A 12,662-nucleotide genomic window follows, 5' to 3' on the forward strand; every position below is an offset into this window, starting at 1 on the left:
CCTTCTGACACTATCCACTGCTCTACCGACATGGTCTATTGTCCTACTGTGTATATATATATATATGGCTTTTTTTTCAGCAGGAACGCAGTTCCGGCACCTCCAGCACTGAATGCATGTAATAGCATGGGGTGTGGGGTGTGCTGGAGGGTCTATTGATATTGGCTGCTGGGGGATCTATTGTCACTGGTGGGGATCTAATTTCGTGTGAGGGTCTATTGTTGCCGATGGGGAATCTATTGTTGCTGGAAGGGATCTACTGTTGAGGGAGGGGTCTATTTTTACTGGCTGCTGGAGGATCCATTGATGCTGGCTGCTGAGAGATCTGTTGTTGCTGCTGGGGGTGTCTAATGTTGCTTGGGTGGATATTTTGTTACTGGGTGTGATCTTTTGTTGTCGGTGGTTCACTGTTGATGCAGGGAATCTATTGTTGTTTTCTTTTCATCATTAACATGTTCCATACAAATGATTTAGCGCCACAAAATGATATTTGGTTCTGTATTCTCTAAAAGGGGCAGTACTGGTAGGTGGGTAGGGGGTGGAATCAAGGGACGGTGGTCAGAGACAAGGGGTGACCCAGAAGGGGGAAGTTCCTGCACCTATTCACCGAGAAAAAAAAGCTCTGTGTGTGTATATATATATATATATATATATATATATATATACACACACATACATACATACATACATACATACACACACATATATATATATATATATATATATATATATATATATATATATATATATATATATATATACACACACGCACGTGTGTTTGAGTTTTGGGGTGCACAACCTAATGCAATAGGTTGTGCACACCTACGATGGGCAGCTTAAAGGGGTTGTAAAGGTAAATTTTTTTTTTTTTAAAAAATAACAAACATATCATACTTACCTTCACTGTGCAGCTCGTTCTGCACAGAGTGGCCCCGAACCTGCTCTTCTGGGGTCCCTCGGCGGCTGTTTCAGCTCCTCCCCGCAAGAACTAACCACCTTAATGCGAGCTCCCTCGCATGGTGGTTAGTTATTGCGGGCGCGCTCCCGTGATACAGCCGGCGGCTATAGCCGCTCACTGTATCACTCTGCCCCGCCGCCCAGCGCGCCGCGTCATTGGATGTGATTGACAGCAGCGCGAGCCATAGAATGCATTAAGGTGAAAAAATGTTTACCTTTACAACCCCTTTAAGGCTCGGTTCGCACAAGTGCAACCAAGCGCAGACGCGCTTCCGTATGTAAATTAGACATGTGCGATTAGTTTCGTACGAATAGAAAATTCGTACAAATTTCTGTAAATTCGTACATTCGGGAGGGTGCGAAATACGATTTGCTATGCTGTTGCTATTTTGTATGAAATACGAAATTTCATTTACAAATTTCGGATCCAAATTCCTAACGAACATTCGTAATTGTTACGAAAAGTTAACGAACCTAAACGTTAAAAACCCAGGAAGTCAGCACAGCACAGGGATGGTGGGAGCCCCTCTTAATGATAAATTCATCATGATGAACATTCGTAATTGTTATGAAAAGTTAACGAACCTAACGAAAATTCGTACGAATTTAAATTGAATTTCGGACACGAATTACGAATTAATTCTAATACTAAACTAATTTATTGACAGCGCACATGTCTAATATAAATCAGCCCATTTATTATGCGGAAAGAAACTCCCTCTTTTCCAAAAACATGCCGCAAGAAGCACATGTTGCTGCGGCACCATTAGGTTTGGCGTGCGTTAGCAGATGTGTGGGAGTGCCGTTTAACAATTAGCGGCACCGCCATGCGTCTGCTAAAGGGCAGTGTGTTTTCTGTGCGTGTCGGGAAAGCACGCAATTTCGCACGGGCTTCCCGAACGTGCAAAGCTGTGAACCAAGCCCAGGTCTGCACATGATGCACAAAGTACAGTATACATCAACCAGTCAAAACACACCTGCCATTGCATAATCTATGCTAAACCGATAAAAGCTGATTTCTGATTGGCTGCTGTTTTTTTTTTTTTTTTGACTGCACAATAAAGCTGCAGTCAAATCTTACTCTAGAAGCCACATCCAGAATTCTCCTGTTAGTCAATGCACACCTATGTGCCTGCGTCTGGGACAAGAAGCGCCCTGTGTACAAATTACACATGCCAGCCATTGCAGCTCTGCAGCTCCCTCCCTTTGTGTGTCTCTCTTTCTCCCCACCCTACTTCATATGTGTCTGTCCTCCACCCCCTCCCTTTCTGTCTGCCCTCCCTTAGACTCTTTCCCAGCACTTCCCCTCCCCCTGACACACAGCCCTTCCTGCCTTCACCTCTCCTCTGCAGTTTGTACTTTGATGACATCTCTGGGACCAAGTCCATGATCCCCCCAGATTGAACCCCCCTCCATGTGTAAAGGAGCTAAGTGAGCTGCAGGGATCCTTGTGTGCAGGTAAGAGGGGTGCAAAGGGTTGGGGGAGGGGGCTTCCTGCATTGAACCCCCATTGCACAGACTCTGATCTCACCTTTGTGTTGTTACTGTAACTTGTGATCCTAAATAGAACATTAGAGGCAATGCAAACAATAAATGTTTGGCTGCAGCAATTTGATAGCTGTGGATCCAGCTTGCCAACTAGTTGTAGGACTGTGAAAAGTGCATGTGTTGAATCTACCAGCGACCGTGTAAAGTGACCGTCAGTAAATGGATTAGGATTGGTCCAATTGTATCACTCAATCTATAACTGTGCAAAGTTCAGATCTTCTGGTTGATCCTGAACATCTTTAGGAATATTTTTATAATATTATACAATCTCATCTTTGTTTGTAATACTTTGTACAGCTGCTTTATAAATTGTAAATATTTGAAGTTGTTACTTTTTATTGAAGAAGTTTTTCTTGCTTTGAAGCAAACTTTTACTACCAATGACCATACTCTGTTGAGGTTCTGTGGATCTCTGGGGTTTCTCCAGTGGTATTTAGGGGTTCATTGTGCTGTGGCTGATTGACCTCCTATTTGGTGGTGCCACCATAGCTTCGGGGACAAGGCCACTTGGCAGAGCACCAACTATCTCCCATTCTTGCTTTAAAACAAACCTTTACTGCCTATAGTAGTCATTCTAAACTAGGCTTCTCTTGGGTTTCTCCACAGACGTCTGGGGGGTTCCTTGAGCTGTGGCTGAGTGACTTCCCATCTGGCGGTGCCACCATAGTTTTGGGGACAAGGCCACTTGGCAGAGAAGGCGGCATGACACCAATGATTTTTTATCTGCTTTTCCTGCTTTGAAACAAACCTTTACAGAAAGTCCCTTACATACGAACATTCTACTTACGAACTTTCACAGATACGAACATGTCCAATCCTGTAAAGATGGGTACACATACTGAGTTTTTTTCGTTCAACCCAGCGGACTGAACGTAAAAAAAAACCTGACAGATCGCCGTACCAACACAAGCAATGTTAGTGCGGCGACCTCCAATGCTGTGCTTTGTGTTCCGCCACAACACACTAATCAGCGTTCGCAGCCTTTGTCTGCAAGCTCTGAACTTTGCTGGACTTGCAAACAAGTTGAATTTACGAATGAGCTCCCAGAACGGAACTCGTTCATAAGTAGGGGACTTAATGTACTACCTAAACTAGGGTTCTGTAAAACTCTGGGGTTCCTTCAGAAGTTTGGGGGTTCCTTGAGCTGTAGCTCATTGACCTCCCATTTGATGGTGCCAGCATAGTTCCAGGGCCAAGGCCACTCGGCAGAGCCAGTGACATGACACCATTGATCTTATTATCTACCTTTCTTGCTTTGAAACAAAACTTTACTACCTTTGGCAGCCATTATTAAGCAGGGTTCTGTAGATACCTGGGGTTACTCCAGAGGTTTCTAGGGGTTCCTTGAGCTGATTGACCTCATATCTGATGGGGCCTGCATAGTTCTGGGGGCCAAGGCCACTTGGCAGGGAACCCCTAGACACCTTTGGAGCCAGTAGTATGACACAAATTATCATTTTATCTGTCTGTAAGGGTGGTATCATGACAATTAAGTGGGTATCAAGTAAAATGCACCCTACCTTAGCGTTTTGACCCTTAGGTGGTTATTGCGTAGAATGCTCCTCCAGCCAAGGGTGGCCTTCTTGGGTGTTGCATTCTGACCACCACTGAAGGGGGGCATTCTACCCAATAACCACCTAGGGATCATTTTCCCACTGATCCTTAATTGTTTTTTAGCAGGGGTTCCCCAAGACATTAAGAGTCTTGGGGTCTTGTAAGAGAGACGTTATGACATTTAGGTAATTATTGGGTAGAATGTCCCTCTACCTAAGTGTGACATTCTTTGGTGGTCAGAATGCTACCCAAGGGTGGCATTCTGACCACCACTGAAGGGGGGCGTACTACGCAATAACCACCTAAGGGGCATTTTTCAACTGATCCCCAATTTATTGGTTTTAGCACAGGTTCCCCAAGACCTGAAATATATTGAAAGGGTAAAAAAGGCTGAGGAAGGCTGATGTACAAAATGTGGTATTTTCATAGGATTTTAGGGTCTTCGGGTATGTGCATGCTACCAAGCTTCACGTACAAGTGATAGTTATGGGTTCACTTTAAATATTGCCTGGCACTCTGAACAAAGTTTGAATATAAGATTCTTATCATGGTTACAGCTCTGGTGTTCCTCAAATACTTCCTGTTGGTTCATCTGTTTGTATGTAACCCTGAAGTGCTGTTTCAATGTTGCTGTCTCTCATTCTCACCCAGGTTCAGCTCTGTATACTCTTGTTGCAACTTTTGAAATTCCTCCTCATATACTGTTTTCACTCGCCTGTAAAAAAAAAACCAAAAAACAAAAAAAAAACAAAAACCCGCAATGGTAAAGAAGTGATCTTTGACACATATCAATCAACGTTTAACTGTCATAACCCTGCATACTAGCGGGTGACAACTGGAAGTTACTATATTCACTTGTATGCATAAACTGCACAATGCTCAAAAAACTTTTTCTTGCGTGCACAACCCTATCACTCATTTAACCTTTCATTTGAGGTCTATGTAATCCATTGCAGCAATATTCAGCAGGGTTTTCACAGTGCACCTCCAAAGGTGCAACCTAGGAATTTTGATTTAAAGTAAACTTATGCCCATGAGCCCAGGGCAAAGCAACAGGTTAATCGCTACCCCCCTTAGCTGCTTATATTTACCATCGCTATCCCATCCCTTTACCGCTAGTAGCATTGGTAAGAAGCTACGTGTGAACTCCAAGTTGCTCTGGTAGGGACACGCACAAGGTTCAGCAGAACAGTGGCTCTCAGTTCAAATCTCTGTCAGGACACTACCTGCATGGAGTTTGCATGTTTTCCCTGTGCTTGTGTAGGCTTCCTTTGGCTAATCTGGTTTCCTCCCACGTTTGGGAGACATGCTGGTAGGTTAATTGAAGCCTGTCGAAATTTGACCTAGTATGTATGTATGTATGTATGTAGGCATGCAAGATGGAGCCTTAGATTGTAAGCTTGTGGCAGGGGCTGATGTAAATGCAAAGTATGTAAAGTGCTATAGAAATAGATAAATCACGCTGCCACAAGAAAGTAGAGCGATGGCAGAAATATGGGATTGCCAAAAATCCAAAATTGACAGCAGCCATAGTAAGTACATAGTACTTCATGTTGGCAGGATTGTGGTGATCAGTTGGTTTGTGATGATTTTCGGTTACAATGCTTCAATGCACAGCTTTTAGAAATATCCCTGAGTGATGCATACAATATAAGAACATTGACCCTTTAAGCCCCTGGTGCCCAACCTGCAGCCCTTGGGGCCCCTGCAGATTATAATGTTTTTCTCTATTACCCTGTTATAGCAGCGACTTCTAGCAGTCCCATGAAGCATATCCCCAGTCTCCAATAACTCCTATAGCATGTTCAGTCTCTAAAACCTCCTGCAGCATATCCGCTGTCCTTGACCATCTCTTGTATCATGTCCGCAGTCTCCGATCATCTCTTGTACCATGTTTGCACTCTCTGATCAACTCTTGTACCATGTTTGCACTCTCTGATCAACTCTTGTACCATGTTTGCACTCTCTGATCAACTCTTGTACCATGTCCACAGTCTCTGACCATCTCTTGTACCATGTCCACAGTCTCTGACCATCTCTTGTACCATGTCCACAGTCTCTGACCATCTCTTGTACCATGTCCACAGTCTCTGACCATCTCTTGTACCATGTCCACAGTCTCTGACCATCTCTTGTACCATGTCCACAGTCTCTGACCATCTCTTGTACCATGTCCACAGTCTCTGACCATCTCATGCTCATAGCCAGTGGGCTGAACAAAACAAACGAACGGATTCCTCCATCCACAAAAACTAGGTGGATGGAGGAATCGCCACTTCTGGGACATTGTATATTGATAGTGGGACTCTCCGCTGTTAGAACACACTGATCAGTGGCTGCACCCGCTGATCGACAAAAGTTTTCCAACATTCCTATTCAACATAAGTTTATCTAACTATCGACTTCTGTAGACCAGGGATGGCCACATATAGATCGAAATTCAGCCAGTCATTGCACATTTTAATCCCTCTGTGGCCAGCTTTAGTCTACACAGGATTAGATGGGGGCAGATCTGTAAATGGCCCGATCACTCCTTTGAGGCTTCTTATGAAGGAGCAGTCACGCATCTGGCAGAGAGAAGTCCTTTAGATGGGAATGGTTGCTTTTTCTGTTTTAAAGCTGAAATCCATGTAATGGATTTTCCTGCATAGCTTGGACTTATGTCAGTATGCATATGCTATGCCTGTGGCACTGCTGTAAAAGTAGAGAATCACTGTAGTAGCCTGCTACTACTACAGTGATCACACTCTGCCTTCTGGGTCTTGTGCCGAAGAGCTGCTCTGCTTGGAACGGGCGCATAACGTCTTGCATTTTTTCTCACTAAGTTCTAGGTGGAGAAATAGGGCAGTACTTCCACCTGTTTCAACTCGGAATCAAGTGATTATTGGTGCGGCCCTAGTATAGGCACATAGTATCGGCTATCGGCCTGAGAGGTGGGCAAAATATCGGTATTGTATCGGCATCGAAAACGCGATACCGGTCGATCCCTAGTTTCCACAGCAGTCCCCCAGGCAGGTATGGCATGAGCAAAGACTGTCCTAATGTGTACCCAGCTGTACCTAAGGCTGGATTCCCATCCCACTGTGCGCACTGCATGCATGCAGTATGGGCACTGAAGCTACAGCACTTCAGAATGCATAGTCGCAACATTGCCAACCGTATCTTCCGCAGCGTTCTGTCATTCTTGTCAGTTAAATTTTATGCACTGACTTGGCATTTTTCTTGCACATTTTTCTAGGATGATGTGACTGTGAAAAACGGCATCAAAGTCCAGTCCTGGAAAACGAACTCTTCGTAATTTTGCATCCAATAACCATTGTTCAGATACCGTCCGCTGCCATGAATTTTCATCTGGGTCTGATCTAGCTTGTGACCTCTGGCCTTTGAAAGCTGTGTTGGCCCTCGTTTCTATGAAGGCTTCTAAAATCTGTTGGATGACATGATTTTTAGAACAGTATTTGACATAAAAGACCTGGTCCTGGTTGAAAGCTGGAGGAGTAAGCTGTGCATCACCTATAGCAACCAGTCAGGCCCTTCTTTTCATTTCCTGGCCTGCTGGTTGCCGTAGGCAACAGCTTTGTTTGCTTTAACCTGGGGTTGGCGATTTGGTGGTTGGTTGATTTACAACTTTTTAGAACAATATTTGGCATAAAAAAAAATCTGAGCCTGGTGGAAATAGGGATAGGAGGCGTGTCGCCCATGGCAACCAATCAGGCCTTCTTTTCACTTTCTGGGCTGACGGTTTCTGGTTCTGTTTACTCTGACCTAGGGTTGGCGATTAGGCGGCCAGTTGACTTATATCTGACCTTTCAGAACTATAGTTGACATAAAAGAACTGGGCCTGGTTGAAAGCTACAAGGACAAGACGTACATTGCATATAGCACCCAGTCAGGCTTTTCTTTCATATTTTTAGGCTGCCGGTTGCCGCAGGCACCAGATTTATTTATTATGATTTAGGATTGGCAATTTGGCGGCCAATTGATTTATGACTGACTTTCTAGAACAATATTTGATGTTAAAAAATGGGCCTGGTTGAAAGCTGCAGGGACAAGTCTTGCGTTGCCTATAACAACCAGTTAGGCATTTCTTTTATTTCCTTGGCCTGCTGGTTGCCGAAGCCTCCAGCGTTGCCTACTCTGATCTAGCATTGGTGATTTAGCTGAAAGTTGATTTACGAATGACTTTTTAGAACAATATTTGACATTATAAAATGGGCCTTGTTGAAAGCTGCAAGGACAAGACTTATGTTGCCTATAGCAAGCAGTCTTTCTTTTTTTTCCTGGGCTGCTGGTTGCCAAAGGCTCCTGCATTTCTTGCATGGCTCCAGGGTTGGCGATTTGGCTGCCAGTTGATTTACAACTTTTTAGTAGCATATTTGATATAAAAGAACTGGGCCTGGTTGAAAGCTGCAGGGACAAGAAGTATATTGCATATAGCAACCTATTAGGCCTTCTTTTAATTTCCAGGCCTGGTAGTTGCCATAAGCAACAACTTTGTTTAATCTTACCTAGGGTTGGAGATTGGGCAACTAGCTGGTTGATTTTTCAACTTTTTAGGACAATATTTGATGTGAAAAACTGGGCCTGGTTGAAAGCTGAAGCGATAGGTGGTATAGGAGGTATGTCGCCTGTGCAACCAGTCAAGCCACCTTTCATTCTCTGGCTTGCTGGTTGCCGTAGGCAATAGCCTAATTTAATCTGATCTAGGGTTAGCAATTTGGCCACTAGTTTCAGACTTTTTAGAAAAACATTTGGCGTAAAAGACTTGGGCCTGGTTGACAGCGGCAGGTGTAGCATCACATATGGAGACCCATCACATTTGGCTACTTGCTGGAGTGCTCATGCGCTACGCCGCCATATGCGTTCCAACACTTTTACGACAAAACAGCACACTAAAGACGGCTCCACCCCCTAAGTCCAGGTTCAAGCCACCTTGCAACAGGGCCCCTCGCGGGCTCGCTTCGCTCGCCACGCTTCGGGCACGGCCTCGCTTCGTTTGGCGTAATTTATATTCTAACTCTATGTCCACTTGGATGGTGGGGCTTGAACCTGGACTTATGGGTGGAGCCACATAGTAACTGCGCAAGTGCAGTTCAACGTCAGTTCCGTCACACTATCTGGCGGTTTTAGTGTGTCGTAAAAGTGTTGGAACGGATATGGCGTTGTCGCGCATGCGCTCTCCAGCGGGTAGCCAAATGTGATGGGTCGCCATATGTGACTCTACACCGGTACAAGGCGTATGTGGCCTACAGCAACCAGTCAGGACTTTCTTTTATTTTCTGACCTGCTGGTTGCCATAGGGTTGGCGATTTTGGTGGCCAGTTGATATACAGCTGACTTTGTAGATCAATATTTGACATAAAAAAACCTAGACCTGGGTGACAGCGGGAGGGATCAGACAGAGGTGCATCTCCTATAGCAACCAGTCAGACCTTCCTTTCATTTTCTGGCATGCTGGTTGCTATAGGCAATCGCTCTATTTACTATGGTCTAGGAGTGGCGATTTGGTGGCCAGATGATTTCCGACAATCTTTTTTATTTTTGTAGGTGTATAATGGAAGATTCTGTTTGTGAAGGGTACAAAAATAACCCACTTTTCTGTCGTAAAACTTTTCTAACCCCACAGCATTTACCGGCTTCATTCCTCTTATCCATCCGTCCATACACAAAAATTTGGCAATTCTCAAAGACTGACTTCTAGGAAATGCAGATTTTTTTTTTATTTTTCCTCGTTGTCTCTTGCCCACAAAGTCCCTGGGCTTTTTTGATAACTGCCTGCTGCCTGTAGCACGCGGCCTGTTCATGTTTCGCACACCATCCACCCTGTCCCTTACCCCCGCTCTCTTCCTGTTTTGTGTGTCACAAAGCCTCTTCTAGTCCCTCTGGAGCTGAGAGCTGACCCAGCTGCTTTACAGAACAATTTGAGGGGAATTCTGAATTAACCCCTAATGCTGTCTGTCCTTTCAGCGTCTGAATTCCTCCATTTGCCCCAGAAAAGAGGAAACCGCACGGTGTGCAGGGATTGTCAGGCGACAGCAAAGACACGACCACATTATTATTGGGCACGAGGGAGGAAGGCTGTTACTAAAGAACTGAGGGAGGCGTCAGTGGTGACTTGTTTTTTAAAAATGCGGGTTCTGAAGATGTCATCGTTATCTTACTGAGGATCCGTGTATATGGGCATCTGACTCGAGAATCAAGTCTGTATGCTTTTGAGTTGCTCCGAGTTGCCTTAGGTTAGGTTCTGAGCTGCTTTTGTGTTTTAACCGCTTCAGCCCCGGAAGATTTTACCCCCTTTCTGACCAGAGCACTTTTTGCGATTCGGCACTGCGTCGCTTTAACTGACAATTGCGCGGTCGTGCGACGTTGCTCCCAAACAAAATTGACGTCCTTTTTTTCCCCACAAATAGAGCTTTCTTTTGGTTAAAATAACTACGATGTGCAAAGTAGGGTACAATCAATAAAGTTCATCACGTGTGAGGTACAGGGTTGGTGACACCTTGATATAATCCTGGTGACTTCCTGTGCTTCCTTCCTGGGTCCCCACTCAGCAGATAAAGATGACAAATACGCCTGTGTTATATATCAAGATGGTGCCTCCCGTCCAACGAGTAGAATGGTTGGTCGTGCCTTATGCCCCATACACACGATCAGAAAATCGTACGGAAAATACCGCTTTCGAAACGATTGTACGATAATCGGATCGTTAGTACAGGGCTTTCGAGAGCCGATCAGGACAGTTCATCCGATAGTATTCTATCGGACATGCAGGAATTTTTTTTTCGTACGGTGCCAGATCTTACAATTTTCGTTTAATCAGTACAGCAATCGTTTCGAAAATGCAATACAAATGCATAACAACACATGACATCACTTCCGAATTTTATTTCTGTCGTGCGGGAATTTTCGTGACTTTAGTAAACTCATCAGATTCGATCTCAGATAAGCATGCAATAAAAAACGGACGATCATTCGTGTGTATGGGGCATTAGGGAATGGGATCTCCTCTCCTCCACCACATAATGCAAGCCCTACACACTTCACTCGGTCAAAGGACGGTCGGGAAAGTAACGTTTGGACTGGTATTCTCCGGACCCACGTATTTGATCACCTCTGCAGTTTTTATAAACAAAAAAAGAGCGACAATTTTGAAAAAAACGCAATATTTTTTACTTTTTGCTATAATAAATATCCCCCAAAAGTATATAAAAAAAAACATTTTTTTTCCTCAGTTTAGGCCAATGTGTATTCTTCTACATATTTTTGGTAAATAAAATCGAAATAAGCGTATATTGATTTGCGCAAAAGTTATAGCATCTACAAAATAGGGGATAGTTTTATGGCATTTTTTTATTCATTTTTTTTTACTAGTAATGGCGGCGATCTGCAATTTTAATTTTTTATGGGGACTGCGACATTATGGCGGACACATCTGACAATTTTGACACATTTTTGGGACCATTGGCATTTATACAGTGATCAGTGCTATAAAAATGCACTGATTACTGTAATAATGTCACTGGCAGGGAAGGGGTTAACACTAGGGGGGCGATCAAGGGGTTAACTGTGTTCCCTAGTGTGTTTTCTAACTCTGTATGAACTAGGGCTGGGAGATTTTCTTAAAAAAAAAAAAAAAAAAATATCTTCGATTTTCTTAAAAAAAACCTCGATTCACGATTCGAATCGGTTTTTTTTGGACACTGCGGGCATGAGTTTTTAGGCAAGACTGCGGCTTCGGCCTAGTCCGCAGCGTCCGGCCTCGCGGACTATGCCGAAGCCGCGGCCTCACCTAAAGGCTCCTGCCCGCAGCTCCTCAGGACCGGCGTGGTGTCATCGCCGGTCCTGGGGAGCTGCAGGCAGGAGTTTAGGCGAGGCCGCGGCTTCGGCCAGGCACCGTGGACTAGGCCAAAGCCGCGGCCTCGTGTAAAAACTCATGCCCGCAGCGCCTCAGGACCGGCGCAGTGAAAAAAAAAAAAATCTAAAAAAATCGATTTGCTTAAATTTTGAATCGATTTGACCTCTCAACTCGATTCAAGATTTTTTTCCCCAGCCCTAGTATGAACAGACGGTCAGTCTCTTCTCCCCTCAGAGAACCAGAAAATGTGTGTTTACACGCACAGATCCCGGTTGTCGGTGTGCCCTGAGCTATTGCAGGAGCCCGACGGTGATTGCGACCGCCGGGCACTCGCATCGGCTCCGTGGGCGAGCAGGGGGCGCGAGCTCCTAGTGGCCACAGGGCGAAGCGACGTTACATAACATGTTTCGCCCAGCAGTGCCATTCTACCACAGTACAACTGTGGCGGCTGGTTGGCAAGTGGTTAAAGGGTTATTCTCCAACCACACTTGTGCGACTTGTCATGCGACATTGGACATGACAATTCGTAGCCCTTTCTCTTTAATAGCACCCGTTCAGATCGGTGCAAATTAGTCGCAACGATTATGAAAAGGTGCCTGCGCTACTTTGATGCGACTTAGGTCCAGAGGGTGTAAAGACGTGCTCCAAAGTTGCACTGGAAATCGTGTGAATGGAGCCTTAGTTTACCTTTACCAAAAAAAAAAATAAAAAATCCCATGCAGATCAAGGTCATCTGTAGATAAAAAAA

At 44.6% G+C, this 12,662-nt stretch overlaps 1 protein-coding gene across 6 annotated transcripts in view; it reads left to right on the top strand.

The window, feature by feature from the left end:
• The first annotated feature begins 2,253 nt into the window (after positions 1-2,253).
• The window catches only part of ARHGEF1 (Rho guanine nucleotide exchange factor 1), a 194,753-nt gene continuing 184,344 nt past the window's right edge, over positions 2,254-12,662 (top strand). For 4 of the 6 annotated variants that reach the window (XM_073601999.1, XM_073602001.1, XM_073602000.1 and 1 more), the window contains exon 1: positions 2,254-2,415. The gene's annotated coding sequence lies outside the window, so the exon portion shown is untranslated. The remainder of the gene's footprint in view (positions 2,416-12,662) is intronic. The other 2 variants (XM_073602003.1, XM_073602004.1) reach the window with 1 other exon arrangement.

This window comes from Aquarana catesbeiana, linkage group LG10, assembly GCF_042186555.1.
Source record: "Aquarana catesbeiana isolate 2022-GZ linkage group LG10, ASM4218655v1, whole genome shotgun sequence".
Classification (NCBI taxonomy): Eukaryota; Metazoa; Chordata; class Amphibia; order Anura; family Ranidae; genus Aquarana; species Aquarana catesbeiana.